Source organism: Coenobita brevimanus, chromosome 72, assembly GCF_032717465.1.
Source record: "Coenobita brevimanus isolate Jiangsu-jjx chromosome 72, ASM3271746v2, whole genome shotgun sequence".
Classification (NCBI taxonomy): domain Eukaryota; kingdom Metazoa; phylum Arthropoda; class Malacostraca; order Decapoda; family Coenobitidae; genus Coenobita; species Coenobita brevimanus.
Genome location: NC_137025.1, coordinates 23,646,152 through 23,666,246, shown reverse-complemented (window position 1 = coordinate 23,666,246; position 20,095 = coordinate 23,646,152).

Here is a 20,095-nt window from a genome sequence, read left to right as displayed (position 1 = left end):
ATCAGAGGGGGTTTGCCAATCATCATCTAGAACTGAGGTATTTGTTTCTTTATCTTTAGTGTGCAGTGAATTTTGTAGGGTGGGTGTGTTGTCCTAATGCTTTCCTAATTGTGTATCTGCAGTGGGTGCTAACTGTGTATCATCTGGTACTAACACAGGTGGAAGTGAAAATATTCCTGTCATATCATTTAGCTTAAAAGAATTCATGTTGCTAAGGTATGGTGTTATGAAATATTGTACGTCTTTTGTTTACGTCTTAACAAAATAGATGAGTAAATGAGTTGTAATGAATGATAGATAGTGAGTGTATAAGTGTATATATAAAAATAAGTAAAGGAGGTGACTGTACAAATTTAAAGCACTGAGAAGAAATGAGTAAGTATAATTACACCCACTTGATACAGATGGTCACTCGGAGAGACGAGTTGAAAGCAGCTGTCAATCTCGGAAGATAAATGCAGAGTTGAATGAAGATCTCCTCTCGATAATTCTAGGGCTGAGTTGATTGACGATATTACTCCAGAATTTTCATGGCCTGATGAATGTAGTGGTTAAAGGCTAAGCTCACAGGCTAACCTCACCATAGAACGTCGAATTCCCACTCAATACTGTGGAAATAAATGAGTAAGAGTATGAGCTATGTGAATAAGAATGAGTAACGAGTAGTGGATGAGAAGTGCCTGGTGTCAGTCACAAGTTGATTGGCGTGGCATCATCTCAGCGAACACGCATGGTGACGTTGTCTCAGCAGATACACATGGTGACGTCGGCTTCCCACACTGGTTGCTGCGGTGGGTAACTGAGCAGCGATGAGTAACCTGAGTGAAGAAAGGTGAGTAAGATGCGTTATAAATGTGGCTCTGGTGTTTGCCGTGTCGTCTTGACCTGCGTCAGCGGTGGAGGGAGGGGAGGCGATAGGAGAGAGCATTGGGGATCTAGTGCTGGATGCTTTGTCCTTGTTTTTCATTTACTTGTTTTGTGTTTTATTCTTCTTGCTGCTGCTTAAAGTTGTGTGAAGATTATAGAGTTGTCTTGTAGACTTGTTATTTGTAGTTAATCATAGAGCTTGTTGATCCTCACTAGTAACTCGTCATTGCTACTGTATGCTCATAGACTCGTAGGCTCGTAGACTCGTTCTTCTTATTGTATACTCGCTTGTGGTTACTTGATCATAGAATTGTAGTAATGTAGAATCATCTGTAGAACTGGAGCTGATCTTGGTTACAGTTTCGCCTGCTTTTGTAGAAATGATGGCTCATATGCATAGAGTCGATCGTTACTGCCACCATTTATTGTGGGAACTTCATAGCCACCATTTATATATATGTAACTCTTTAGTCTTGTAATAGGTAAGTCTTGAGTTTTCGTTAAAGTTATTTTGGTAATTGAAGAGCAGGAGGAGTTAAAGATGAATACAGGGAGTTGATCTTGATTTATTATCTTCAAAGAAAGTCTAAGTTGAGCAGCGTATGTACAGTATTACACAGGGACTTAATTTACTAACTAAATCTAGTCGGACCTCTCTTCTTATTTGATCTCTCCACTGCCTGCCGGTTCTATGGCCAGCCCCTTTCTGAGCTCTGATTCCTAGATTCTTGTTTAGCAGGGGTCGTGTCACGTGGGCTATACTGTTGTGAAACTTCTAGAACACTGTATGTCTGTGTGTATGTACAGCTTCCGGTGCACAACCAGCATTCCTTCACTTAAGAGTTGCAAGGGTTGCTGACACACTTCCCCTCTTACCCCCTGGTTTGGTGCTTCTATCTGTCTATCTATCTGTGAGTTGTATTATTATAATATGGAGTCCTGACACCATGACCTTTGCATGCCCATGGCTACGGGCAGGGGGTTGAGGGGATAGAGATATGGAGGTGGAGGTGGGGGAGGATGCGGTTGATGACTCATCTGTAGCAGGGACTCCCTGCAGTGATGCTGGCTGGCTATTATTCCTCGCTGGTGCCGATGACCTCGTTATCCTCACATATGAAGGGGCCAATTGTGGGGAAATGGCCCTTGAGGTGCTAGGTTGTGGTGATGAAGGTCATGGCAGGGAGGGAAGGAGACCTTGTTTGGAGCATGCTGGAGAGATGTGGCAGTGTCATTCACATACAGTGCGACCGTAATTGTTACCACCATCTCCTTCACTTTCCACGCTTCCTGGAGTGTCCATCTCTTCTTCTGTAACAAAAGCATCACTCTCATTCTCCTCTCCAGCCTCCTGAAGCACTTCCATTTCCTTATCTGACGTGTCTGAGGGAGCAGGGGTGGGCACAAGCGACACTTTGTTCTGAACATGATAACTCCTGCCATTTTCAGAGGAAGTTTCACCACTTTTGGCAAAGGTAAACACAGTATCATGCAGTACATGCCCTATAGCACTGCCACATAGCCCTTTCCTTGAAACCTTTGGCAGGAGTTTGGCTGGAGTGGCAGATGCAAGGGGGCCAGGGGTGGTGGGGATGGATTAGGGTGAGGAGGATCCTGAAGACATTGTACTACACCCTGCCAGGGAGGGGGAAACACTGACTCACACTCCAGTGCTGAGATTGGGGTATGCCAACACCTTTCAGGTGATAAGATAAAATGGTAACTGCTTCAAACAATGGTGGAAAATCAGGTGCAGCTACAGCCGTCACCCGGCGTTCCCGATCCACAAACTGCATCGGATATAACCGTCACCTGGTGCCTAGGGGTTAGAGAAGGAAAACTCTGTGACAGAATGGAAACAGACTCATCATACCTAAGTTGATAGGGATATTGTAATGTAGACTGAAAACTGCTGAAATTTTGCTAGGAATATGCATGAGGCTGCCAGGGCAGCAGTGTCTGTGGAAAAAACAGCTTTTTTATTTGAACAGCGGATTGAAACAAGAATGTAGGACTACCGTGTTTCCATGATTTTTTAAACATACACCAAGCACTGATGGTGCTATAAAAGAATTACAAGGAAGAGTAGTATGTTAGTGTGACCCCAGAAAGAAAGGGTATGGTGTGGAAATTTCCTGCATTGTTTACTGACGATACTGTTCTTCTAAGTGAAGTTGACTGGGCGTTGTATGGCTTAGCAGATGATTTGGGGTATGTAAGAAGCAAAACTTTACAAAATATTGTCATTTTTTCTTAATGAAGTCATAGAGTACGTAGTAAGGATGAATGGTCAATGGGGAACTTGAGTGCCATCATACAGCTAGGTAGTGTGAAGAGCAAGGATGTGAGATTAGCTAATTGAAGGAAGACAAGTTGTAGGTACTGTATATTGATGAAGATGACAAGGAATAAGGAGACTGCATGGAAATAAGAAGTCATTGCATGACAATGTTGTTATTCCTACTAACATATAGATGTGAATCTTGGACTTTGATGGAAAGACACATGAGAAATGTGTTATCTGAAAGAAACGTGTGAATTTACGTCGAGACTAAGAGAGTGGGAGAGATAAAGAAGATGATGAAGAATCGAAGGAGGAAGAAAGGCCGAAAAATAGAATGGAATAAGAGAATAGGGAAGAGATGAACACGAGTAGGAAAAATGAGTCGTGGGAGCAAAACTGATAGTCACTAGAATGAAAGAGTACGGAGAAAGGGAAGGAAGTGATAGGGAAGTAAGAAATTGCGAGAGGTGAAGGGAAGAGAATGAGCGAATCTGTGGTAGAGAAAACACACAGGCATTAAGGGATGGAAAGTTGCTCAGTAATATAAAATCATTGTTTCACTACCGCCGTTAAACTATCATAGGAAGCGATGGAAGGAAGGAGGAAGAAGGAAGGAAATAGGGAAGAACATGGGGTGACAAAAAGACAAAAAAGAGAAAGAGGGAAAGGAGTAATGAGGAAGAAGTGTTGAGAAGAAAGAATGGTAAACTGAAAGTGAGAGAAAGGAGGAGAGTAGATCGAAGGAACTGGGAGCAAAAAGAAAGGAAGAACAGAAAGACAGAAAGGAGGGGCGAAATGACGAAAGAAGACAGAAAGAATGGATGGGAAGAGTCTTGCAGAAACTTCGTAGCTTCTTGTAGTGTGTTTTGTAGATTAGTTATACATATGTTAGACTCGTGGACGAGCAGTTGTTATACGTTAGTAGTTTTGTAAGTAATCTTCGTTCCCTTTGTCATGCAATGATAGGAAAGGTAAAGATTAGTATGGGACTATTTTTATTTGTCTTGGAAATGTTAACAAAGTCTCTCACACACGAATGAAGTATAGACTCCCGCTGTTACCTCCCCACTGTCTCACTCTAACTCTCTCTGCTACCCTCTCGCCCCTGTTGCTAGCCTCGTTCTCACTTCTCCTCCTCTTTCTTTCCATATATAAGAACTTCCATCACGTGGGCTACACTGTCATCCAAATGTTCTAGAAGCCTGTGTGTGTGTGTATGTGTGTGTGTACTGTATGGTCACAAGGTGCTGTTTGTGGGCTATTGTGCTGGTGTGAGACATTCTGGAGAGGTGCAAATGTCACTTCCTCTGGCCCCTAGGTTTGACATTGACCTAACCTCTAGACTTATGTATGTTGCTAGTTATTATGTAGTAAGATATTTTACAGTCCTGACATCGCTCGGTCATGCCAGCTGGCGGTCCTCCGACAGCAATCATCATTGATATATGCTAATCTGTTAATACATAACACTGATTATAATATTGCATAGATATAATATTCATGTCACTGGAATGATGTTGATGAGTGTCTGCAGAGTTTTGGAGCGAATGTGAATGTGGTAATGATGGGAGATCTGAATGCTAGAGTGGGAAATGTAGCAGTTGAAGGCGTAGTTGGTATGCATGGTGTGCTTGGAAGAAATGAAAATGGAGAACGAGTGATAGCGATGTGTGTTGAGCGAGAAATGGTGATTGGGAATACGTTGTTTGAGAAGAAAGATATTTATAAGTATACATGGGTGAGGCAGGCGGGTGGAAGGGTTGTTGACAGAGCTTTGATGGACTATGTGGTTGTGTCTAGGAATGTAATAGGAAGATTATTGGATGTGAGAGTTCTGAGAGGGGAGGGTGGAGGTATGTCTGACCACTACCTGGTGGAGGGAAAGTTAAGAGTAGATAAGAGATGGGTGAGAGCTAGGAGGGTTAGGTGTGGCAGGGAGGTTTTGAAAGTGAGTGAGTTGGATAAAAGAGAGAAAAAGATAGAGTATCAGGAGAAATTGAAAGATGAGTGGAATGCAGTGAAAGATCGGGAAAATGGCAGCGTGGAGGAGGAATGGCAGTTGTTTAAGAGTGCTGTGGTGGGGCATGCAGAAGAAGTGTGTGGTGTGAGACGTGTGGGTGGTGGTGTAAGAAAAGGAAGTGAATGGTGGTGCGAGGAAGTAAGTATGGCTGTGGCTGAGAAGAGACGTGCATATGAAGTGTGGCTGCAGAGGAAGGATGAGATGTCATATGAAAGGTATAAGGAAAAGAGGAATAGAGCGAGAAGGGCTGTGCGTGATGCTAAAGTGGCAGCAGATGAGAGGTGGGGTAGGCGGCTAACAGAGAATTTTCAACAGAATAAGAAAATGTTTTGGAAGGAAGTGAAAAGGGTGCGAAAGGGAGAGTCTGGGAAGGAAGAATGAGTAAAGGATGGAAGGATGTTAATTGAGATGGATGCAGTAAGGAAGAGATGGGCAGAGTATTTTGAAAGATTGTTAAATGTAGAGGAGGAAAGGGTGGCTGAGATTGTGGCAGATGGAAGGGTGCAAGGAATAAATGTGTTGGGAGAGTTGAATGATTCTTTGATCACGAAGGAGGAAGTGGAGAAGGCAGTAAAGGAGATGAAAACAGGGAAAGCTGCAGGTATGGATGGGTGTGCTGTGGAATGCCTGAAGGGTGGTGGAGTGACTATTGTTGACTGGTTAGTAAGATTGTTGAATGTGTGCTTTGAGAAAGGTATGGTGCCAATTGACTGGGCAAGTGCTTGTGTGGTCCCGTTGTATAAAGGCAAGGGTGATAAGTATGAATGTATTAGTTTTAGGGGTATAAGTCTCTTGAGTGTTGTAGGTAAGGTGTATGGTAGAGTGTTAATTATGAGAGTTAGAGAGGGTACAGAGGGAGTGATTGGGGATGAGCAGTGTGGCTTTAGGAGAGGGAGGGGATGCGTTGATCAGGTGTTTGCTTTGAGACAAGTGTGTGAAAAGTATTTAGCGAAAGGCAAGGATGTGTTTTGGGCATTTATGGATTTAGAGAAAGCGTATGATAGAATTGATAGGGAGGCTTTGTGGACTGTTTTAAGATTGTATGGACTTGATGGCAGGTTACTAAAAGGGGTGAAAAGTTTTTACCTAAATAGTAGAGCGTGTGTAAGAGTGGGAAATGCTGTGAGTGATTGGTTTCCTGTGAGAGTGAGGCTGCAACAGCGATGTGTGATGTCGCCTTGGTTGTTTAATATTTACATGGATGGTGTTGTAAGGGAGGTGAATGCAAGAGTTTTAGGTGGAGGTCTGACTCTGGTGAATGTTGATGGTGGAGAGTGGAATCTGAAGCAGCTGCTGTTTCCGGGTGATACTGCACTGGTGGGTGATTCATAGAAGAGATTGAGGTGTTATGCATGGGGCGCTTGGTAGAAGAAGATGCCTGGCCGACGAGGTGAGGTGCGGCAGGTACAGATAGTGCTGGTTCCGTAGCTACTTCCCCAGCTAGCGAGACATTGCTACTACTTTGTGGTAGCGGTGGCCAGTCACTCAGAGTCATTTCATCCTCGTCACTCAGCGCCAGGTCAGCTTCAAGGTCCTTGAGGGTGGCAGGGTCCAAATACTCCATGCTGCACACGTAGGCCGGTAGCAGGGTGAGCAAGACGTCAGCTTCACCAGCACGACAGAACAGACCAATGGTATCAGGGTAATGGAGTGACTCGTCCATGACGTAACACAGGTCGTACTGCGCATGCGCAGAAGCGAGAAAACCCGACCATGGGGGTCCCGTCTGCCATACTGAATTTTACCCCCAAACTACAGGTTGAGTCCAAACACCAGAAACACTCAACCAACGGTGAAGTAAGCACTAGATCTTTATGTTGCTCCCTGCAACTACGGAAGGGTGTTGGAAGGCAAGGGCCAGCGGAAAAACCAGGAATATGAACCGCACACAGCAATGATTTGTTTATGTCCTGCCCTCTGGTGGCGAAATTCAGATGCGAAGGAATGTGTTTGAGTGGATGAGTAAATTGGGAGTGTGTCGTCCTGTCTCGGCTACCTCCCTTTCCTTGGGGGAAGCAGCCTATGTATATAAATAGATAGACCTTACTACATACCCGATACTAATAGAAATTTATACCTGGAAACACAACAGAACTAACATGAGGTTTTATTAGTACTGACATGCCGAACTAGAGGTTCGAAAGCTTGCATGAAACACGTCCAACGAAGACTAACGCTCGCATTCTCGTCAGTTAGGCTCCCTCGCACCTCTTCCTTGGCGAGTAATTTTTGGATACGGCTGATTAAAGTACAGTAATTTTTGTACGTAATTTATGCAGACTATAGTGACATCAGAAAAATTCGAATGACAGAGAAGGGGGTAGTAAGTTGTAATTAGCAAAATAAGTCACTTTGAAAGTGGTACTAGGGAGCTTCCTTAGACCACGAGAAGAAGGGCGTATGAAGCATTTCTATCCTCCATGCACTCTCCTTACAGACGATATAGATGTACTGCTATTACAGTACATTTACTCCAGCTGATATCCATGTGTAGTCAAACTGAAGGAGAAATCTGACTAGTAACCAAAAAGCATCATTCCTATCACACAACTGAGATTCATCAATTTAATGCAACCACGACTTAGTATTCAAGTTGTGAGTGGTCCAGCTCTCATATGAAAACATATCGACTAGGGTTTTATTCTCTGGATCTACATAATTAATGGATAATCTAGGATCATGGTATATTTTCCTTTGAGATCTGTTTCTTACTATCATTTGGTCATACAGAATCGCCTACAAAGACTGCCACGCCTCATTTTGGTTCAATAGTGGTAGGTGTAGAAAAGTCAAGCATGTACAGTACAGCAAATTTATCTTTCACTGGTTACGTCATAACCTGCAGTATTCTAAAACACGATGTGCTGATAGTTAAATTTACAGATATTCGTAAATAAAATGCTATTTGAAAGCGTCATATGAAATAAACTAAATAATCCAAACTATAGTATAGGACTGTACATCATTATATCTAGGATGAAGTCAGAAATATACGAAAGATTTATAGCAGAAGTGAAGGTACAGGGACTGACCCCATGAAAGTGCTTTTTAGCTGGGCTCCTCATCGAAACTTGGGGTTTGAATCTTTAATGGGTAATTCACGTATTATCCATGCTATTCCGTGCACCCGCTTTCATATTTCCATCACCCCACGCACCACCTCATATGCTGCACAGATTTCTTCTGTGAATATCTTGCACACACCTTCCACCCCTCCCCCCAATCCGTTCAAAATCATATTTTACCAATCGCTCCTCCACGTTGCTAAAAAAAAATTGCGTATCGTCGTCTGAGGATTATGATTCATCCTGTAGTAGAAGTAGAGGGTGAGGGCAGGCAGGTTATAGCCACAAAGCACACACATACATTTATACATCCTTTGACATAGCACATTTCCTAGTGCATTACTTCAAGGTTTATTTTGCATATGACATCTTCTTATTGTATTTATGTTGTTGATAAGTTCTTTATGTAGACATAGTTTGAATCAGTTACATGCAAGAGGATACTGAAGGTAGAAGGATGGAATAAGACGTTGAGGATGTAGTAACAGGACATCTAGTCCTATTTAAATTAAACAGTAACAGCCATAGGCGGTTTCCTTCTGAGATGAAGGGAACCAAGTTTAGGCAACCAATGTCCAGTTGTTTGAAAAGTAAATGGACAACTTATTTCCTCTGATGCCATTATACGATGGGGAATCCTCTTGGCGATCGAATCTAGCCAATTCAATCACTGCGACTGTGGCATTAGTGTGAGAGACACATTAAGGCTTCCCCACTCCGCTACATTTTTGTGACAGTGGCATATTAGTGTGAGAGACACATTAAAGGTTCACCACTCTGCTACATCTTTGTGACTGTGGCATATTCGAGAGAGAGGCATTAAGGCTTCTCCACTCTGCTACATCTTTGTGGCAGTGGCATATTAGTGTGAGAGACATATTAAGGCTTCCCCACTCTGCTACATCTCAGAGGCTTGACGGTGTGGCTTGATACTGGCTCTGCCATCATGTTGGCGGTCAAAGATCAAACCCACGTCCCAATCTCCTTTCCTTGTATTTCTTCTACATTTTTTCTGTTCTCATTATTCCAGTTATTATTATCTCTGTCTTCTTCTTCCTCCTCCTCCTCCTCCTCCTCCTCCTCCTCCTTCTTCTTCTTTTTCTCCTTCTTCTTCTTTTTCTCCTTCTTCTTCTTATTATTATTATTATTATTATTATTATTATTCCTCCTCCCTCTCGTCCTCTTCTTCCTCCTCCTCTTCTTCCTCCTCCTCCACTTTCCCCTCCTCATCTTCATCTTCTTCTTCCGCCTTCTCTTCTTCTTCTTTTTTTCTTGTCTTCTTCTTCTTCTTCTTCTTCCTCTCCTTCTCGTCCTCCTACTTCTCCTTTCTCCACCTCCTCCTCTTCTTCTTCCTTCTTGTTCTTCTTCTTCTTCTTCTTCTTTCTTCTTCTTCTTCTCTTCCTCCTACTTCTCTTCTTCCTACTTCTCCTCCTCCTCCTCCTCCTCTCCTTGTCACACGGAACAGATTTCAGTCGGCAGAGGTTAGAGGGAGGCCACACTCAGTACAGCAGATATTTGTTAATCTGAGTAAGAACCTCTTAAAATGGCAAGAACAACTGTTAAAAAAAAAAAAAATCCTTTTATAGACTGGGTAAATTTGTTTTAGTATGGTTAATAGAGATAGTTGTTAAGGCGTTCAGCCAGCGGACGTATTTTTGATGTTATGCTTCCCTGGACGAATGTGTTCAAGTTAGCAATGGCTTTTCCAAGTGAGGCCATTAGATATAGCCTTTATTAAGCCCTTCAGTAAGACTCGCCTTCCCTGAGTTAAATAAAATCCTCCACAGCAAGCAAGAATAAACTAAAAAACATGTCATCGGATTAACCACTTCACTGCCATGACGTGTTTTTAATTTTATTCTTAGTATCCCCAGACGATTTTATTCAGGTTAGGAGGGACTTTTGCAACTGGAGGGGTTATGTACAGCCTTCATTAACCCTTCAATAAGAGAGGCCTTCCCGGAGGTGAATGTAATCGTGTGCAGGTAATAACAATAAAACAATAAAATGCGTCATAATGAAGGCGTTAAGGCAGTGGCCAAGGAGTTTGTCTTGCCCACTTGCTTCCTATAACCCAGGCCACCTCATCACGTTTTTTACTATTGATTTGCTTAAGGTCATTAGGTTATTATCTATGTATACGCAGCCCAGTATAATTATCTGGTGTCACCTGTAATAACATCAAAACTTCTTAACCCCTTCAGTCCCATCACGGCTTGTCTAATCCATTCTATCCATCTCCAGACGGTTTTATTCAGCTTGGGATAGACTTTTATAACTGGATAGACTATATACAGCGTTCAAAAACCCTTTCACTACCAGAGGCTTTCCTTAATTGTGTAAAACAGTGTGTTATCAGCAAGAATATGCCACAAACAGACGTCAGTGTATTTAGGTGTATTTAGGTGTGTTGGTAGATACGATATTGTTAAGCTTAGAAGGGAAGGAGAAGAAAAGGAGGAATTCAGATTAGAATGCAGAAATAGGTTTTTGGTGTTGGAAACGTTGGAAGAGGGGGAGAGAAGTGTAGATGAGATGTGGGAGGATGTGAACAAAGTTTTGCATGAGACTGCTGAATGTACGATTGGAAGGAGACATAGCTTCAGGAGAAAGAAATGGATATCAGAGGAAACGTGGGATATGATAAAAAAGAGAGGTGAGGCTAAATTGAGGAGTGAGATGCAATGCTTTGATGAACAAGAGATTGAATTAGCAAGAGCTGCGTACTGGAGTTTGAATTCAGAAGTAAGAAGGTTAGCTAGGAGAGATAAAAGATGTGTGGATGAAAAGGTTGCAGAGACTGAAATCTTAATAAACAAAAATGATGGACAGAGTCAAAGAATAGCATATGAATCGATTAGAGAACTGAGTGGTAATGCAGGTAAACGCAAGGAAATACCAGTTAGAGACAGGGAAGGAAATTTATTGACCAAAGATGGAGATATTAAAAATAGATGGAAAGAGCATTTTGAGACAGTTCTTAATAGACCAATACCACCAGAAGAGGATATACCGTCTGCTCAGGAAGATTTAAATATAGAAACAGGAGAGTTGAGGCTTGCAGAAGTGGAGAAAGCAGTAAAACAGTTAAAGAATAATAAGGCACCAGGGGAGGATGGTTTATTTCCGGAAATGTTTAAAGTGGAGGGGGATAGATTAATAATGATCTTGACCAAGCTATTCAATAAGATATGGGTGACGGGGTTACTACCATCAGTTTGGAAGAATGGTGTAATTGTTAAAGTTCCGAAGAAGGGAGACCTGAGTGAATGTGGTAATTGGAGGGGAATCTCTTTGTCACCGATAGCTTTGAAAGTTTTCAGTAGAGTGTTGTTAAATAGGTTGGAGCCGGTGGTTGAGGGTATTCTGAGGGATGAACAGGCTGGTTTTAGAAAGGGACGTGGTTGCAATGATCAGATCTTTATAGTTAGGCATTTGATGCAGCAAGTTAATGAAATGAGAGTACCGTTAAGTCTTTGTTTTGTTGATTTTGAAAAGGCTTTTGATAGTGTTTCGAGAGAGACTATGGGGAAGATCATGAGACATTATGGAATACCAGAGGAGTTTGTGAGGGTCATTATGAACATGCATGAGGACACATTTTGTAAAGTGATGGTTGATGGTTGTCTGAGTGATTCGTTTGAAGTCAAGTCCGGAGTAATTCAAGGTGGTGTTCTATCGCCTTTACTATTTATATTGGTCATTGATTACATTATGAAACGCGTTGGAACAGAAACCGGTGCAGGTATACTTTGGGGAGAGAACAGGAAACTTTTGGATTTAGATTATGCAGATGATATAGTTTTGATTTGTGATGGGCCAGAAGAGATGCAGAGAGTGTTGGACTGTTTGGTGAGTGAAGGTCACAAGGTGGGTTTGGTTATTAATTGTGGAAAAACTGAAATAATCAATATGAATATGGAAAATGCGCAGGAATGTGTAATTGGAGGTATGGTTGTAAAGCAAGTTGATAGGTTTAAATATTTAGGTACTTATTTAGCCAAGGATGGTTCTTTGAACTTTGAATTCGAGGAAAGGTTAAAGAAGGCTAATCAGGCAATGGGAATGCTTAAAAATATTTGGAATAATAATAATAATTTCTCTGTGCATACAAAAATCAAACTTTATGAGGTAATGGTTAGGAGTATCTTAATTTATGGACACGAGTCTTGGTACAGCACAGTGACTATGGAAAATAAATTCTTGGTGTTTGAAAATAAAGCACTTAGAAGAATATTAGGAGTTAAGTGGTGGGAAAGGATACCAAATAGTAGAATTAGAGAAATAACGGGAGTGCAGCCGATCGATGAATATGTTGGATTCTCACGATGGAAGTGGCTAGGACATGTGTATAGGAGACAGGGAATAGTACGAGGTACACCAGGGTGGGTGGCATTTGGTAGGAGAGGTAGAGGAAGGCCAAAAGAGACGTGGGTGAGAACAATGAGACGGGAAGCTGGAGATGAGTGTTGGGGAGATCTTGAGGAGTTAGCACAAGATAGGATGTGGTGGTGTGAGTTCATCGAGGCCCTATGCATCCCCGAGGGTGCCACAGGAAATGATTGATTGATTGATTGATTGAAGGGAGTGGCAGCGGGGTTGGTACTGGCTCTGCCCTCTTGCTGGGTCACCGGGTTCCATTACGTGCTCCTCTCCCTTTTTGTCTTGAAGGACAAGTTTTTTTGGGCATCTTAGTAAAGGTGTTGCTCCAGTACCGTAACCAGCAATGTCTTTCGTTACCTGAGCCTTCATTTCATAATTCTTTTAATTTCCAAGTGATTTTGTCTATCACTGGGGATACTTTAGAAATTGGCAGGTAATATGCAATGTTCAATTACCCTTTCACTACACCAGTCTGGGCCAAAGCTGAGTACATTTGTTTGACACTGGCAGGAATGGACGTGCCCCGATTGAATGCTTTGATATTTCCCCACAATGCTGATGGTAACAGTTTTGTTCCCTGTTCCTGCAACGGGTTTCTCTAACGTGAATAAAGGCATCTGAAAATAACAGGAATAAAAGACAAACAGAAGTAGTTACAGGGCGGCTAAAGGGTTAATGTGCACGGACGTACTCTGAAACTGGTGGAGTAAAATTGATTGATGTGAGGAAGGCTAAAGTACAAAAGAGGTGGTGTGATTGAAGGGGTTAATGTTGTTGTGTACAACGCTGATGGCAATAGTTTATAACCATGTTGCTGCAGTGGCTTTACCAGAGATTAGATTATTCGTGTGGCGTCAACAGGAGTAAAATACAAAGTTGTTACATGGCGGCAAAAGGGTTAATGTGCACGGATGTACTCTGAAATTGGTACAGCTTAATTTCAGGCTCTGGACAAAGTTAATTTCTTCAGCCCGAGGACGTCTTTTGTATTTTGTTCCAGCTAACGTTAGACTATTTTATTCAGCTTAAGAGACAGCCCTCGTTGTGAAGGGGCTACTCAAGGCTATATCTAACCCCTCGTTGTGAAGGGGCTACTCAAAACTATATCTAACCCCTCGTTGTGAAGGGGCTACTCAAAACTATATCTAACCCCTCGTTGTGAAGGGGCTACTCAAGGTTATATCTAACCCCTCGTTGTGAAGGGGCTACTCAAGGCTATATCTAACCCCTCGTTGTGAAGGGGCTACTCAAGGCTATATCTAACCCCTCGTTGTGAAGGGGCTACTCAAGGCTCAGACTCTTAAAATTTGAAAGAAATTGTTTGTTGACGCATAAAATCACAGAAAAGATTTGTAATGGTAGTGGAGGAGTGCAGTCAGTGTGAGGCCACACTGAAGGTCCCCCACACAACACTGGACAGTAGTCGGGGTCGAATGAGTGACATAGAAACTCTTCCTCAGTTATTTTTTCCTTTTTTTTTTTCTCAGTAACCCTCTTTATTCCTTGTTATGCCCTTGAGGCAAGCAATGGTATTACCTCTTTGGAAATATAAAAGGAGTTATTAAGGATAGATAGGATAGGAGAGACCAGGTCTAGCAGTTGAAATAATATTTATATTTGTCCACATTATCTCATTGGTTAAAGATATAACATAGCAATTCCTTTTTCTGGAAGTAGGAAGATATGTCCTTTTTTTTATATTTACGGGAAGTAAACAAAACAATTTTGTCACAGGGTTATTTCAAGATATGTGATGGCATGTCATCCGTCACAAGTTACTCCAGATACGAGGCAACTTGTTACACACCCCAGGGTGATTTGATATTCATATACTTTAGGACCCAAAATACATCCATACTTACTCTCATAACATTAGCATGTGATTACATCCTATTGGTATATTCGATATAGTGCAATTAAATGAAAATACATTATTATCTTTCTTTCAGTCACTCTCACAATTTTTATCAGTAACTGAATCACACACTTGTGCAACTGCTGCTGTCTTTCAGTCACTCCATCACAGTCACTAACACTCACTGAGCCACTAGCTTGTTATATTTTCACTGTTTACAAATCGACAGACAGAGAAACAGATACAGACTGATTAATACAGAGAAATAGACTGATTGACATAAATTGAGATAGGTGAATGAATAAATAGTTTGAGACACATACTGTAGATAAACTGACACCTACCGTACATAGATAGGCATGAACATCACCTTTACCAACACTGCTCATTAACCAATATGTTACTTGTACATTACACTGTACTGATCAGCGAGCGCTTTTAAAAAATTATTATGTACAACTCACCAGACCGCTGCCTCCATGATGTCAATCTGTTTTCACCTGGTAATTCCAGCGCTTGGTTTGAGTGGTATCCACAAATTATGGGACATTTTCTTACTGTTATTCTTGAAAGGGGCAAAATGATCCTGTTACAGCTTACCCAAAACAACACACTCAACCCAGGTTTTGTGTACGTCATTTTCTGTCTACACAATTGATAGCAGGACATAAGCCTTTGCTAACTTCATAGCCTTTTCAGATACATGGTACCACGCACCAAGTGACTCAGCTGCATCAACACGTGACAGATAAACCAAAATAAACTTGAACATAGAAAAAAATCTTTACAGTTGAAAAATCAACCTTTTACCTTATTTCTTATTCAAGCAACGCTTTCGAGTTGGTACTCCAGGTCCCACCTTAGCTAAAAAGCTGCTAGTGTGGCAACGGCCACTCTCATTTATTGACAAATTATTGAGATATTGAGGATGTAACAACTTGGGCATGTAACAACGAGATCCGGTATCTCCTACATAATAATTTGCTACGGATATATGCAGTCAAGTGTTGTATGGTACCAAGACCTGTATTCTCGTCGCTTAAGGAAGCTCTCTAATATCATTTCCTAAACGACATATTTTACTTATGACATCTTACTGTCCATCTCCATGTTACAGAAATCATTCTAATATCGTCATTCTCTGCATAGATAACGTACAAAAGGATATTAACTAGCCATAACAACAATAAATCGTTAAGGAAGTGATGTTAGGGAGCCACCTTAAATGAAGAGACTACGGACACTGGAATTTAACCCTTAATATCAATATAGTAGTGGAAGCAGTTGATGCTGGTTCTGACCTTCACGTTGGAGAGGCGTTCCGGTTTCTCTCAGCATTTACTCAGTGTTACTTTTTTTTTTCTTTTTTTTTGTCAGTACTAACACGTTATTTTTTTACCCGCTTTAATGCCATAGTACTTTCCACTTCTCCCAATATGAAAAAATGTAAAATAACTCATTTTTAAATTATTTTAATATTATATATTCCGTTTGGTATCTAAACACTGATGACCAAATGTTCGCCCACAATATCCTGTCAACATTGTTTCCCGTTTTTGTTTTTCTTCATTCCTCCCACAACGTGACAATATTCTTACGTTCATATACTCTTTAGCTTTGTGCTTTATATTACAATTAAATAGATACTTTTCATATACTAACTTCTCTAGGTACAGATGGGAGGAAAATGGGCAGACTTCAATGGCGATGGTGTGGCATCTGTCCTGTTCCTATGGTTCGCTTCCTTCTTGGCCAGAACTATACAACACAACTGGAGGTGCGGTATAAAATAATCACCACACAAACAATAACACACACTTTTTAACACTCCAGACATTCCATCACCAGCAACAAGGAAGCACCAACATATCCACGTCACGCGTAGGCAATACACTACCTTGATCACAACAATACAATACAAGCTCCTGCCCCGCTCCCTCTACCTATCGTACACCCATCATAGGCATCCTTCAATAAAGTGGCATGAGTTTAACTAGGTTCACATGAGGACATCACTCATTTCTCCTTAGTTACCTGCTTAGGTTCATGTTGGATGGAATCACATATCACACTTGCCCTGGTTGTACAACATATCCACCCGACACAACTCACATTAGGAAGCATCACACGTGCCCTTCTTGTACAACATATCCACTTGACACAACCCACATTATGAAGCATCACACGTGCCCTGCTTGTACAACATATCCACTCGACATAGCCCACATTATGAAGCATCACACGTGCCCTGCTTGTGTAACATGTCCACCCGACATAATGCACACTATGAAGCACCACACGTGCCCCGCTTGTGTAACATGTCCACCCGACATAATCCTTATTATGTAGCACCGTACAACGTATGCCACACAAACACGCACACACACACAACATCATCTACGTACGGAATCTGTGGCAACATCCCATACGGGCAATTGCTTATCTGCGGTCCATGGGTCAGCTGGCCCATGCATCTCCGCGGTTCATTAGCAACAACATCAGATTATATATAAATGTTAATTTCTCAATTTTCATACACAAAGAAATATCTTTAGGAAAAGTCTCTGTACGATGCGACAGGGGAAAAAAGCATCGTTGGCATACATCCCAGCTAAACTTAATCCAGTGACACATTTCTTCGTCAGATTTACATAACCCTTCAATCGGGACATGACAAATCTTAACCTATTTAATGTTGCTACCATCAGTGGATATTTTTGTTTTCGGAGTGGCCTCTCGTCAACTCGGGGAAAATCTCTGTGAAAACCATTTCAGAAAGTGGTAGATTTTAACTATATTATTTGTGTTAGCGCAAGGTGATTTTATTTAACTTAGGAGTAGCCTGTGTTTATGATTCATCCTGTAGTAGAAGTAGAGTGTGAGGACAGGCAGATCCCAGCCACAAGCCTCACAAATACATTTATGTATCGGTACCATATGTACCTTAAGAGTGCTTCTAAGAGAACTATTATTCCCCTACTGGTCAAACCGGTCGGGGACTATAGGTTTGCGCGGTTCCGTCAGTACGTCAGTAAGTCAGTCATTACGTCAGTAAGTTCGTCCATCCGTCCGCAATTTCGGGTCCGCTCTGTAACTTGCACATGCATGGAAAGACTCTGATATAACTTTACACAACTGTTCTCCATGCCATGACGGTATGTCGCGTGCAACAACCAGCCACTTACTCCCAAGGTCAAGGTCACACCTGGGGCTCAAACAAGGTTGCCTGCAATTTCGTGTCTGCTCTGTAACTTCCACATGCATGGACAGATTTTGATATAACATCAAACAACTGATCCTCATACAATTGTAGTGTGTCGCGCACAACAACCAGGTGTCTACCCCCAGTGTCAAGGCCTTTACGTACCCATATTATGTACACAGTAAATACTTATTGCTGTCATACCCACATGGTATTCACAGTACATATGTATGGTTATCATCCGGTAAGGGACTTTCTATTCCGTGCCAATACTTCATTCACTTGTTCTTCTCATTATACCTTCCATTTCTCAGGCATGATGTATATATCGTATCAGTGTTTATATAATTTGCATTAGACACATACAATGGTTAATTAAACAGAATAAATCGTTGAGGATGTGCTGTTAGTAATTATTGGTTGGTTATGTTGTTGGTAAATACGATACCAGGCAATCCAATATTTCACTTTTGAGGAATGCGTCACCGAAGGTAGGTTGCCGTTGTTAACTACATTTAAGGGTAGATGACAAGTCTATTAAAGTGGGCAAACTGGACGATCCTAAATCCTCTGTCACCTCATGCGTATCCAACAAATGCATGTCCGTCACTGCCACTGTCGCATATCAATGTGAGAGGCACATTAAGGCTTCCCCACACTGCTACATCTTTGTGACTGTGGTATATTAGTGTGAGAGACACATTAAGGCTTCCCCACTCTGCTACATCTTTGTGACTGTGGCATATTAGTGTGAGAGACACATTAAGGCTTCCCCACTCTGCTATCTCTCAGAGGCTCGACGATGTGGCTTGATACTGGCTCCGCCACTGTGTTGGCGAGGAAGGATCAAGCGTACTTGTGCATCTCTTTTTTGTTAGTGTTTCTTTCTCTTTAGTCTGATGATTTTTTTTTTAAATACCAGTAACCATTTCTCCCGTTCTTATCCTTCATTTCTCTTCTTCTGCTTCTTCTTCTTCTCCTTCTTCTTCTTCTCCTTCTTCTTCTTCTTCTTCTCCTTCTTCTTCTTCTTATTCTTCCTCTTCTTCTTCTTCTTCTTCTTCTTCTTCTTTCAGTTCTTTTTTGGTTCTCTCTTGGATAGTGTTATTATTATTTTAATATTAATAATAATAATTATTATTATTTCCTTTTGAACATTTTCCTCTATTTTCTGTCACTGTACTCAGGTATTTGAACTCTCTCACCATTTCCAGTTTCTCTCCATTCACTGTAACATCAAACTGGGAGTGACCTTCTCTCTCAATAACCATCACTTCACTCTTTTCTACATTTACTCTCAAGGCACGACACCCACAGACATCAGCAAAACTATGAACTAGTCTACCAAGTTCTTGTCCGGTATTTGCAAGTAGTACTCCAACATCAGCATACAACAAGTTTGAGATATTCCATCCATCACCATTCATTGCTAACACCATTCCCCTCTCCATTACTCGTGTTTTTACTTCTCTCATCACCCCATCCATATATATATTGAACAAACATGGGGACATCACACAACCTTGTCACACGCCCACACCGTTCGTGAACCATTTACATACATGCCCATTAACCCTTACTCATGCTTCATTACCATCATAAAAACTCTTGACGGTACCTAGCAGCATACTATCTACACCGTATATGCTCAAAACCTTCTACAATCTTTCTCTGTCTATTTTGTCGCATGGTTTTTCCAGATCCATGAATGCCATAAACACCTTATCCTTCTCACAAGCCTTCTCCACTATCTGTCTCGCTGGATATATTTGATACACACATCCTCTGCCACACCTAAAGGCATACAAGAAAGGAAAGTAGCTGGTGCAATGAAGGCCTTGATAAGAAACAGAGGCCTGAGTGTTGCAGCTCCATGAGTCTTACATGAAGGAGTGTTAGTGCAAATTTTAACATATGGATGTGAGACTATGGTGTGGCATGAAAATGAAAAGTCAAGAGTGAGAGCAGTGATGGGACTGCAAGTGGACTGAATACGAAATAATGTGATTCGTGAAAGATGTGCATTGAGGAAGTCTGTGGACACCAGAATCAAAGAGAGTGTACTGAGATGGTATGGTCATGTGGAGAGAATGGATAATAACAGAGTGGTGAAAAAGGTATATCTGAGCGAATCTGATGGAGGGAAGAGGCGAGGTAGGCCAAGGAGAAGGTGGAGGGGTATGGTGGATGAGTGCGTGAGGAAGAGAGGTTTTGGAAGTCGGTGAGGAGGCTAGGGAACTGACAAGAGATCGAGCTGGCTGGATTAATATTGTGAGGAGAAGCGCATGATCCGGTATTTGATACCCCTTTTTAACGTGACAGCGTCTGCATTGACACTGTCATATACGTTTATGTGAAACTACAGAACTTGGAGAATGTTCTTGGCTTATCAGATAGAGCGAGGATTCCGTGGGCTGGATTT